This window comes from Geotrypetes seraphini, chromosome 3 (assembly GCF_902459505.1).
Source record: "Geotrypetes seraphini chromosome 3, aGeoSer1.1, whole genome shotgun sequence".
Taxonomy (NCBI): Eukaryota; Metazoa; Chordata; class Amphibia; order Gymnophiona; family Dermophiidae; genus Geotrypetes; species Geotrypetes seraphini.
In genome coordinates, this window is record NC_047086.1 from 398,048,697 (window position 1) to 398,062,015 (window position 13,319).

Genomic DNA, 13,319 nt, shown 5'->3' on the forward strand with positions numbered 1-13,319 from the left:
CCCCAAGATCAAGCGCATTACAGTAGTCCAATCTCAACATTATCATTAAGGAGTATCACAGGTAAGTACCTCTGAGTTATCTTTACTCTTTTCTCTAGTGTATCTCTCCTTGAGGCTCAGCCGCATTTTAATTATTGCTGCTTTACTTTGCAGGAACCTACTGACAACTTTTCATATAAGTGAACTACAAAACAGAGTTAATACTAGAGAATGGCATGGGGACCGTTTACCGTGGTAAACCGCGGGTCACCACAGTAAATCCGCAAGAATGGAGACATTTGCAACTGGTTTACCGCAGGAATGGGGACAAGTTCTTTAAACGCCCCACGGGAATGGGGACAAGATCTTTTACCACCCCATGGGAGCGGTGAAAAGTCTTACTCCTGTGTTAAAAAAAAAATTGTGCCCGTGTCAAACTCGGCATCTTCTCCTCAGCTCCTCTTGCATCTTGTTTTACCTTCAGGAGCAAGCCAGGCCACGATGAAGACAAAAGGAGCCTAAAACCAAAGCCTGAGACCAATGTGATTTGAAGAATAAAATTACCAGACAACAAAAAGAAAAAAATAAATTTATTTTATATTTTGTGATTAGAATATTTCAGATTTGAAATATGTATCCTGCTAGAGCTTGTATTAGACATAACTGGGGACCGCAAAGTCCAGGCTGTGCTTCTTTAGCTTCCAGCTGGCTTAGGGCTCTCTCTCTGACCAGGGGGCAGTTGCCCTAGTTGCACTCCCCTAACACTATTCCTGCCATGTGTGACTGAAGTATTCTCTAATCCTTGGGATGCTGGACTACTGCAACATACTATACCTACCATGTCCCACGACCATGATGAAGCAATTGCAGACGGTGCAGAATACAGCCCTGAGACTTGTGTATTCACTAAAAAAAATGACCATATCACAGAGGCAGACCATGACTCGCATTGGCTTCCAATAGAAGCAAGAGTGAACTTCAAATCCTACTGCTTACTTTACAAGGCTATCAACAGAGAAAGACCAACCTACTGGAATAATCGACTAAATCATTCCTCCTCAATCAGACACAGAAGAACCCATTCACTATTCTATTACCCACCATCCAAAAATGTCAAACGAAAAAACTCTATGACAACTTAATAGCCTCCAAAGCAGCTAAGTTGGACGAACAACTCACCACTCTGTTATCTTCATCCACAGATTACAAAACCTTCAAGAAAGAAATTAAAACCATACTCTTCAAAAAACACAACAATCTCAACCCAACATCCAACACTCTATAAACCCTTAGTACTCTCTCATGTTTTTCTAATTACCAAACATTATCTAAAACCCATAATTATCCCTTAAAATTTTATCTCATCGTTTATTCTATTACTTCAAAGTTGAAATGTAATTCTTATTTTTAGTTTGGATGTAATCCGCCTTGAACCGCAAGGTAATGGCGGAATAGAAATCACTAATGTAATGTAATTTTTCTATGTAGCATTCTGTAGTAATTTGGTTTGTTCAGTTTTCACAATAGTGAAGGGGATATTTGTGAAAGGGAGGGGAGATGGGTTTTGTTGAACCTTGCTCTCTGTTTTATTTGTGTTTATAAAATGACAATTGTCAGAGGAGAAGCTTCTGCCCACACACGCGACTGCAGGGCGGCACAGGCAGGCTTCGCCAGCATCCGTTTCTTTTCTAAAGCGCGCGAAGGTAAGGAGGAGGGAGGGAGGGAGATAGATTTGGCCGGAGGGAGGGAAGGGGCCGCGCGCACGATCGGTGACTGCGCGCCTTGCCTCCCTTAAGTTTCTTTACGCCGCGAAGGTAAGGGGGAGGGAGGGAGATTCTCGGGCCGCTGAAGGACGGTAAGGTGGCGAGAGGGAAGGGTGGATGTTGCGGGGACGGGGCGATGAAAGGGACGGTGGGAACGGGGCAGTAAAGGGGACGGTGACGGAGCTGTGACGGAGACAGATTTTTTATGCATATCATTCTCTAGTTAATACCACTGTGTGCACAAAGGAAAAGAAAAGAAAATCTGTCCTTTGCTTTCAGGCTTTCTTGAGGTGGCGAGAATAAGATGATGACGAACACCATCAGGAAACTGGACTCTTGAAGCGACTGAAGCTGGACTGAAGTCTTTAACTCTGGAAGCCACCAAGATGTCAGGATACACTGGAACCAGGATCAGCACAGGAAATCTTTCGGACAATTCTGTAAATATTCTTAGTGCTGTGTATAAGCAAATAAAAATATTTTTGCCTCCCTCTGTAATGTAACTTTGGGCTAGAAAGATTCACTGAGGGCACGAATAGCATCCGATCCGTGAGGGATCCGATCCGTGTCCGGGGGGGGGGGGCTGATTCACAAATCGCCCTCATGCAAATGAGGGCTATCGGAATCACGCCTCCAACCGCCTACCTGGATCGCTCTATAGCGATCCCAACACATGTGCAGGCTCGATCCCAGCAGAGCTAAATTGTATTTTTTTAAACTGGTTTTAACTTTTTTTTGAGCCTGTGGTTTTAACCTGCTTTAAGCCCGTGGGTTTAAACCATGGGCTTGCACTGCAGGGAAGGGCAGGAGAGGCGGGGCGGCAGGAGATCGGGGCTGAGAGCAGAGAAGCAGGGCAGAGAACAGGGCGGCAGAAGGCAGGGCAGTTGGAAAGGACCTCAGTGACTGGTCCTCAGTAGTCGTAATTTTTGGATCGGCCAGCCCAGTCGGTGTTGATTTTTTATTTTAGTGAATCGCTTTCAGCCTACATTGGCATGCCGTTCCCCTTCATTTGCATACGTGGATTGGAAGGTGATCGGGGCAGAGGTTAGTGAATCGGGTGGGAGGGAAATCAGGTCATAAAGGGGTCGCTAAGTGGTCAGAAGTTGATCAGTAGGCTTAGTGAATCTAGCCCTAAGTGTGTCCTTCTTCTGGTTCCTATTATGTTATTAGACTTGTATAAAATACAATAAATTTCTGAAATCTATTCTTTTATTACTTTTCAAGACTTGCCCCTATTTAAAGGGTTTCCGGATGTCCGGATCTCCCCAGACATGTCCTCCTTTTAAGGATAGGAGGGCCAATGACTTCACTGTGTCACATCTGTGGACATCCTGCCCAACGAGAGCAGGCATTGGGGGGTGGAATTGGACGGGGGCATGGGCGGAACAAGGGTGTGACTGGATGGAGATGTGTGGGACTCAGCAGGCCTGGGGGTGGGACTAGAGGTCCGGATTTTCATAAGAACATAAGAATTGCAGCTGCTGGGTCAGACCAGTGGTCCATCGTGCCCAGCAGTCTGCTCACATGGCGGCCCCCAGGTCAAAGACCAGTGCTCTAAAAGAGTCAGCCTCACCTACGTATGTCCCAGTTCCGCAGGAACTTGTCCAGCTTAGTATTGAATCCTTGGAGGGTGTTTTCCCCTATAACAGCCTCCGGAAGAGCGTTCCAGTTTTCTACCACTCTCTGGGTGAAGAAGAACTTCCTTACGTTTGTACAGAATCTATCCCTTTTAACTTTAGAGAGTGCCCTCTCGTTCTCTCTACCTTGGAGAGTGTGAAAAGTCTGTCTTTATCTACTAAGTCTATTCCCTTCAGCATCTTGAATGTTTCGATCATGTCCCCTCTCAATCTCCTCTGCTCGAGGGAGAAGAGGCCCAATTTCTCTAATCTTACGCTGTACAGCAACTCCTCCAGCCCCGTAACCATTTTAGTTGTTCTTTCTCTGGACCCTTTCGAGTAGTATTGTGTCCTTCTTCATGTACGGCAACAAGTGCTAGACGCAGTACTCCAGGTGAGGACGCACCATGGCCTGGTACAGCGGTATGATAACCTTCTCCGATCTGTTCATGATCCCCTTCTTTATCATTCCTAGCATTCTGTTCACCCTTTTCGCTGCCGCCACGCATTGCGCAGACGGCTTTATCAACTTGTCGATCAGAACTCCCAAGTCTCTTTCCTGGGAGGTCTCTCCAAGTACCGCCCCGGACATCCTGTATTCGTGCATGAGTTTTTTGTTACTGACACGCATCACTTTACACTTATCCACGTTGAACCTCATTTGCCATGTCGATGCCCATTTCTCGAGCTTGATTATGTCACGTTGCAGATCTTCGCAATCCCCCTGTGTCTTCACTACCCTGAATAACCTCATATCGTCCACAAATTTAATCACCTCACTCATCGTACCAATGTCCAGATCGTTTATAAAGATGTTGAAGAGCACGGGTCCAAGCACCGAGCCCTGCGGCACTCCACTGGTGACGCTCCTCCAGTCCGAGTATTGTCCATTTACCCCCACTCTCTGTTTCCTATGCTCCGGCCAGTTATTAAGGTGAAGGGATAATCGCGCGCCAGACACCAGCGCACCGACAATCCAGCGTTGACAATTCAGCGCAAGAAAGAAGCGTGCCGTTGAAAAACTTATTTTTATAGAGCTCCGACGGGGGGGTGTGGGGGGACCCCCCCACATTAATGCATAGTGTTCGCGCTGCCGTTGGGGGTGTGTGGGGGATGCAACTCCCCACATTGAAGAGAAAACAGAACTTTTCCTGAAAAAAATCAGAAAAAGTTATGTTTTCTCTACAATGTGGGAGATTGCACCCCCCCCCCAAATGGCAGCGCGAACACTATGCATTAAAGTGGGGGGATTCCCCCTACTCCCCCCGCCGGCGCTCTTTAAAAATAAGTTTTTCAGTGGCGCACATTTTTCATGCGCTGAATTGTCAGCGCTGGATTGTCGGAGCGCTGGTGTCTTGCGCGCCACTGACTATGAACCGTTTTTAATCCACATGAGTATTTCACCCTCAATTCCATGGCTCGCAATTTTCCAAAGTAGTCGTTCATGGGGAACCTTGTCGAACGCCTTCTGAAAATCCAGATATACAATGTCGACCGGGTCGCCCTTGTCTATCTGCCTGTTTACTCCCTCGAAGAAGTGCAGCAAGTTCATCAAACAAGATCTGTCTTTGCTGAAACCGTGCTGGCTGGTGCTCATCAGATCATACTGGCTGGTCCTGATCAGACCATATCCGTCAAGGTGATCAATGATGTGTTCCTTTATCAGTGCCTCTACCATCTTTCCCGGTACTGAGGTCAGACTCACCGGTCTGTAGTTTCCCGAATCTCCCCTCGAACCTTTTTTGAAGATCGGCGTAACATTCGCCACCTTCCAGTCTTCCAGAATCTTTCCCGCTTTGATCGACAGATTGGCTATTAGTTGAAGCAGTTCAGCTATAGTCCCTTTCAGTTCCTTGATGATCCTTGGATGGATGCCATCCGGTCCCGGGGATTTATCACTCTTAAGCCTATCGATCTGCCTGCATACCTCTTCTAGACTGACCGTCAACCCTGTCAGTTTCCTGTCTTTGTTTCCAGCATATAGCCTGATGGGTTCTGGTATGCTGTGTACATCTTCGGTAAATACAGATGCAAAAAATGTGTTCAGTTTGTCGGCGATTGCTTTGTCCTCCTTTAGCGCTCCTTTTATTCCATGGTCAACCAACGGTCCCACCGCCTCCTTCGCGGGTCGTTTCCCCTTAATATATCGAAAAAACGGCTTGAAGTTCTTCGCCTCCTTGGCTATTTTTTCCTCGTAGTCTCTTTTGGCCCCTTTTACTGTCTTCTGGCACCTGCGTTGATGTTGTTTGTGCTTATTCCAGTTTTCGTCCATTCTTGACCTTTTCTATTCCTTAAACAAAGTTTTCTTGTCTCTGATCGCTTCCTTCACCTCTAAAGTGAGCCACGCCGGTTCCCTTTTCTTTTTCCTCTTGGATCCCTTGTTGATACGAGGTATATATAGATTTTGTGCATCGGTGACTGTGTCCTTAAAAAGGTACCAAGTTTGTTCTAGTGTTTTTACAGTGTTTATCCTCTTCTTAATCTTCTTCCCCACCATGAGTCTCATCCCTTCGTAATTCATTTTTCAGAAGTTCAGTGCCGTGGCCGGTGTTTTGGACCAATGTTTCGCCCCTGCGTCCAGGTCAAAGCGGATCATGTTATGATCGCTGTTTCCCAGCGTCTCTTCTACTTCTACACCTTGTGTTGGTCCTCGCAGTCCATTTAGAATTAAGTCCAGGATTGCATTTCCTCTTATATTTTTCTTGACAAGTTGTTCCAGGAAGCAATCGCCTACAGCATCCAGGAACTTGGTCTCCCTAACGCATCCGGAGGTGCCTAGGTTCCAGTCTATCCCCAGATCGTTGAAGTCACCCATGATAACTGCGTTGCCTCCCTTGCAGTTGCTTTTAACCTCGTCCGTCATTTCTCCATCAATTTCTTCGGACTGCCCTGGGGGTCGGTAGTAGATGCCGATCTTCGTTTCCAGTCCATTTGTTCCTAGAATTTTGATCCATAGAGACTCTAACTTATCCGTCTGTTGTGGCGTGTTCTCTTCAGTAGATTCAATTCCCTCTTTGAAGTATATGGCAATGCCCCCACCTTTTTGAGCCTCTCTGTCTCTGCGGTATAGTTTGTATCCCGGTAGCACAGTGTCCCAGACGTTTCCCTCAGTCCACCATGTTTTCGTGATGCCGATGATGTCCACGTTATCTTTTTGTGCCATAGCTTCTAATTCTGGTAGCCCTGCCTATTTAACAATGTCCAGCTAAAAGTCTCTGTTTCTAACATCAGCGCAGCACAAGTCAAGATTCAATAACAGCCAAAACCAATGTCCTGCATTCTTTTAAATGTAACAGTTGACTCTCCAGTCAAGAGCCAAAGAAATTCAATTTACTTTAAATTTCTCTTCTTATCAGTAATTAATCTGACTTCTAATTAACCAAACTTCCAGTTCGAGTTTAACCTTCTTACTGCAAATACTTTTCTCTCTTTTTACAGGAATTTTTTTTTAAAGAATCCTGTTCAATCTGCTCAAACTCCTACTGAGCTTAACTCTGAGAAGTTTTCCCCATAAAAAGAATTCTTCCTTAACTTCTTTATTTACCTTTTCAATTTTTTTAAAATTACTCTTCTCCAAACGTTTTCTTAAAACCTCAGAATTGCTTTACAGTCTCTTCAAATAACTTGAAATATCTTCTACTTTCCGACTGTCAAATTCACTAGATATAGTTACTTTTAAAACCAAATCGAGCCTCAAGAATCTCCTTTTGACCCTACTCAAACAAAACAGTTCCTGTCTCCCTGAAATCTTATCTCTAACCACACTGGAAACCGTATGGCACTCTCAAACGCTCACCGACACTCATACAACACTTAAGCACTTCCATATGAGTTTATCTGCTCTGATGGGTAATCTTGTTCTAAGCCTAGAATTTCTTTTACATTTAAAGCATAAGTTTTAGCTGCAATACCCAAATGTTGGCTGTGCAAACAGCTGTTCTGCTCCTCTCTCGAGCTCACTCTCTGCTCCTTCCCCCCACCTTTGCTATGTCATCAGGTCACCAATCAGGAGACACTAAATTTGCGCTCCTGACATCCGGGGAATTTCCTCCTCCATGTTTACCCCATGCATTGCATGCTAGTCGTGCACATCTTTTAGGTTTTATTTAAGCCATAAAACATTTTCTGGGACCCCTGGCCTCCCACAGTCGAACAATTCCCGCCGCCACTGTGACCTTAACGGGGACACCCCAGCCGACTTGGGCACCGACGTGCTCACGCCTGCAGAAAGCCCCTCCTGGCTGGCTAAGGCTCGAACTAGCCCACCTTAATTTTCAGGGCCTGGCCGCTACTGGACCAAGTCGCCAATGGCTCTCCGGTGCCGGCCTTGGTCCGATTCTGCTCTTCCTGGCCCCGTCTTCAGGCCTGTGGCCTAATCTTCAGCATGCCAGCACTTCCCGTTATTGGCGCGCGTTACCAGCACCAACTACCGTGCATGCGCCGAGGGGTCCTCCTCTTTTCTCCCGGCAGCTGGCACTCAGGAAAAATCAATGCCGCCGCTACTGGATTAAGTGCGCACTCGCGTCCAGTCTAGATCCTGCCAATGAGCCATAGCAGGACTTTGAAAACGTTCTGGCAGCCTCCTTGTGGGGTTCCCCTGGGCTCTCCGCTTTCCCCAATCATGTTCAATCTTTATATGACTACTTTGAACACTTATAAGTTGTCAGCTTGGGAAACACTTTTTACCTATGCCGATGATATCCTTATATTGATCGAGATTGATTCAAATATTACCAATTTAGTTTTTAAAATAAACCACTGTATTTCCAAACTTCAAACTTGGGCTTTGTCTGTCTGGATGAAGTTAAATGCAGCCAAAACTAAACTTTTATGGTTAGGCCCAAAACTGGACTATCTTCCTTCCACTGTACTTCTGGATTCTGGAGCCTCCCTATAAATTGAGTTCTCCTCCAAGATTTTGGGAATACTTTTCGACTCTTCCCTTACCTTTAAGGATCAAATAAACTCTCTGGTTAAGAAATGTTTTTTCAGTTTACAGAATGCTGAGGAAGGTTAGAACTCTTTTCCATCAACGTCATTTTTCTGTCTTGGTCCAGTCAATTATACTATCTCGGCTAGATTACTGTAATGCTATTTATCTTAGCATCTCAAAGATCTGCCTCCAAAGGCTACAATTGATTCAGAATACCAATGCGAAATTGATTTATGGAAAGAGCAAATTCGACCATTGCTTTTGAGCCTCCGTTGACTCCCGGTTCATCTCAGAATTTAGTTTAAATGTACAGGTATATGCATTATTTTCAAAATTTTATAGGGCGTTTTTATTCCTCTTGTTCCTCTTCTATGGAACGTTTACAGATTTTCTTATTCAAGAGACACTCAACAATATAAATTTTCCCTCCCTTCTAGGAAAGGAATTAAAGGAGTCAAGAATTTCAGCCTCTCTTTGGCTTTTAAATTTTCCCAATTATGGAATGAACTGCCTTTAATTTTGAGATGTCCCAGTCCTTTCCATCCCTTCCGTAAATCTTTAAAAACTTTTCTATTTGCTAAACATTTTGAAAAGTAATCTCCTTGCAATTTTAGCATATCTTTATTAATTATTGTTAATCGTGTCAAGCTTCCTCGGGTTGATGACCCGATATATAAGGCTCAGGGCTTCTTTTACTAAGGTGCGCCAGTGTTTTTAGCGCACGCAGGAAATTACCGCACGCTACGCTTCTAGAACTCGCTCAACGCTGGCGTTAAGGTCTAGTGCGCGTGGCAATGTAGCGTGTGCTATTCTGCGTATTAAAGCCCTAAGCCCTAAGGTGGCTTAGTAAAAGGAGTCCTAAGTTTTAGTTTAGTTTAATCAATTTCAGTGGGTCATAGACATCTAAACATAGGGCTCCTTTCACGAAGGCGCGTTAGCGGTTTAATGCGCTTAATAGCGCGTGCTAAACCGCCGGACACGCTAGTCGCTACCGCTTCCTCATGAGCAGGCGGTAGTTTTTCGTCCAGCGCGAGGGTTAGTGCGTGATGAAAAGTCGCACGCGTTAACCCCGCTAGCGCGGCTTTGTAAAAGGAGTCCTTAACATAGAAATATAGAGTATGATGGCAGAAAAGGGCCGACGACCCAACAAGTCTGCCCACTCAAGAATCCTCCCTCCATCTTTTAAGCATTCCTCTGGAGCGACCCCCCCACCTGTCTGTCCCATCATCCTTTGAAGTCGAGCGTGGTTCTGGCCTCGACGTGGAAGACCATCCCATCGATCAATTACCCTTTCGGTGAAGAAATACTTCCTGGTGTCCCCATGAAATCTTCCCCCCCTGAGTTTTAGCGGATGCCCTCTTGTCGCCGTGGGACCCGTAAGACAAAATATTTCTTCCTCCACATCAATACGGCTCGTGATGTATTTGAATGTTTCTATCATGTTCCCCCTTTCCCTTAGTCTGACTGGTTGGTGTGATTCGTTTTCTCTTTACTTGGTATAAGAATATTTAATCATTTTGATTTCAGAAGGATGCATTTAAGGAACCACAGCTTGCTGTTTTCAGGAGAGTTCAGAGTTTCGCATAGGAAGGGCATGTGACTTGATTCACCATAAAAGCCGACTAATAGAGGCAGCAGAGAGTCACTGCTTTGTTCTGTAGTCACTGAGATGTACTGACAGCCTGCTGAAGAGGGAAAGGGGGCACCAGGTATTGTAAAAGCCAATATATTACTGCTGCTGAATACTGTAATTACTTACCACAGGAGGGCTGCATTTTGAAAGTTACATCTGTTTAACAAATCTGCTCATATACATTTTGTTCAACTTGCTACGGGAATAAATGGAAATATCTCTGATATCTCTGTAGGAACACTTATCCATAAATGGAGCTACATTGATGTCACTGCAAGAACGCATGCCCATATATGGAGCTATGCTGATGTCATTGCAGGAGAACATGCCCAAATATGGAGCAATGCTAAAGCCATTGCAGTAATGCATATCCATACGGAGAGACCCCTAATATCCCGGCTTAAGTGGCTCTGGTAAAGACTCAAAAATACCCTCACGGTTTCTGGGGAAAAAAGGAAGGTTCTCCGGACTTGTGAATTAAGGGCGGAAGGAGACCCCCATGTAGGTGAATGCTGTGATGGGTCTAACAACCCAAGCCCTGTTTGAATTTCATGTCTTTGGATCCTGCTTCCCTAACTGTGGAGTACCATGTTCAGTTTTGGAGGCCCAATCTGGCGAAGGATATAAGAAGACTTGAAGCGGTCCAGAGGACGGCAAGAAAAATGGTAGGGGGGTTTGCGCCAAAAGATGTATAAGAAATCACTTCAAAAGGAACAACCTTACCTCCCCTCTTCGGAACTTGAGCTCTCTCCCAGTTTTCCGCAAACATCTGAAAACCTGGCTTTTCTCAAAAAATGTAAGTCTCCCTCCAATTTAGGAATCAAGGAAACTCTTATATCTTGGCATCCCAAGTCCTGTAAATTTTCTTCACGCTTCTACATCTAACCCTCTGTTGTAGTTCCTTCCTATTTCTCCTTCTGTAAACCGCGTCGAGCTCTACGAACGTGGAGATGATGCGGTATACAAACCTAAGGATTAGATTAGATTAAGAAGAAAATGGAAGACCTGAATATGTATACTCTGTAGGAGAGAAGGGACAGTATCCTTGTAACCTGTCTGGGCTATAAAAATGAATAAATATGATACAGATATTTATATACTTGAAAGGTATTAATATAATGTAGAACCAAATCTTTTCCAGAGAAGGGAAAATGGTAATACAACTATTTATTATTTCTATAGCGCTGAAAGGCGTACGCAGCACTCTACATTTTCACATACAAGAAACAGTCCCTGCTCAGAAGAGCTTACAATCTAATTTAGACAGGACATTTCAGGGTTGGGGAGATTATAGTGGGTCTAGGTATCTGACAGCAGCGAGTGGGAGTTAAGAGTTGAAAGCAGTTTCAAAAAAGTGTGCTTTTTAGCTTGGATTTGAACACTGCCAGGGACAAATTGATTCAGGCAGCCTGTTCCAGACTTACGTCGCTGCAAGAAAGAAGGGATGGAGTCTGGAGTTGGAGGGGCTTGCCCAATGAACGGAGATCACAGGGGGGGGGGAGCATAGGGGGAAATAAGTGAGGAGAGATATTGGGAGGGGGGGGGCTTCATTACTAGAGGACATAAATTGAAGTTGCAGGGTGGTAGATTTAGGAGTCATGTTAAGAAATTATTTTTCACAGAGAGTGCGGTGGATGCCTAGAATGCCTTCCCAAGGGAGTTGGTGGAGAGAAAAACGGTGACAGAATTCTAAAAAGCATAGGATGAACACAGAGAATTTAGAATTAGAAAACGAATGGCATAAATTGATGAACTAAGGCCAGCACTCGGCAGACTTTCACGGTCTTTGTCCAATATATGGCTGGGGAGGGCTTTGACGGGAACTACAGTATATCTGAACATGAGGAGAGTGTGGGGAAGACTCTATGGTCCGTATCCCACAAAGAGATGGTTTGGATAGGCTGGAGTGAGCTTGATCAGCAATTCCAGTAGCTAAAACCTAAGAACAGTATTGGGTGAACTTTACAGAAATAACTAGGCCCTGTAATAACTAGGAAAAAAAGACAATTTAATATAATTATGAATTTATAATGCATGTAAATATTGGGCAGATTGGATGGACCATTCAGGTCTTTATTTGCCATCATGTACTATGTTGCTATGTCCCGATAGGAGAAAGAGGGTCTCTGGCTAGCTCGGTCATTGCTCCTGGAGAATAAAGAAGCCCAGAGCAGTGACAGGGTCACTGAGGCTTCTGCCCTAGGGAAGCAGCCCACTGCCACATCCTGCCAAATGGAAAGGTTTAAAGATGTTCTCCTCATAAAGTTGGATTATATGTTCTCTCAGGGTTTCTGTGCTTGCTGCCGGTTTCCGGGTTTCGCTGCGTCTTGTCAGGTGGAAACCGAAGATTCAGCCATCGTGCTGTGGCTTTCTTCAGGGTATTTTGTAGAAAAAGAGTCCAGCGGACTTTCCCAGCAAAATTCAAATTGGTGGCCAACTGGCTGCCCTGTTCTTAATCAGGTCAGTGGACCCATTTACAAAGACAAACTGCAGACCTCACAGCATACCCTGAAGAAAGCCACCGCATGATAGCAGAAACGTCGATTTCTACCTGACAAGATGCAGCGAGACCCGGAAACCTGCAACAAGCACAATGCCGGCTCTGGAAACCCTGAGAAAACATGGCAATTAAGTGTCTAGATCTTCTTCCCATGCTATTTTATAAGGACATAAGAATTCCAATAATTCAGAGTTAAGGTATATGAAGTCTAAATCCCTGTTTCCAAAAGTGCCCAATCCAGTCTCAAGTCACTGGCAGAATCCCGAAAAGCAAATTCCATGCTACTTATCCCCAGAAATAAACGGTGGTTTTCCCAAAGTCTGCCTTAATAAATTTTCTGACGTTTTGCACCGAGATCTTTATACTAACTGCTTTTATCATCATCTTTGACAATAAATTTCAGAGCTTAATTATGCATTCAGTACCAATAAATCCTTTGTTCAAGCCTTCCTTTAGTAGGTGATAAAAAATTAGTTACTGATTTTGGTGCTAAGGACAGCTTATTGGAAATGTCCTCCAATTCTCACTCACCAGAAATTGAATTTAAAGCTAATTTGCTGATTTTTATGCAATGTTGTGACCGAAGCCACTGGCAATACTGTTTGTTGGAGAGATCAAAAAATGACTGGATTAACTCTATATTGGACCCAAGTCAAACTTATATCTGTGGGTCCCCTTTTACTTGTTATGCCTCTTCCCCAGGACATCTGATCTTGAGGAAAACTGCAGGGGCCGGTTCTGGGTGAAAAAGGCTGCAGAAGGTCACATGCTCATAGGACCTGTTTTCCTTGCATAAGAATAGCCATACTGGGTCAGACCAATGGTCCGTCTAGCCTGGTTTCCTGTTTCCACAATGGTCAATCCAGATCACAAGCAGTGGCATAGTAAGGGGGAA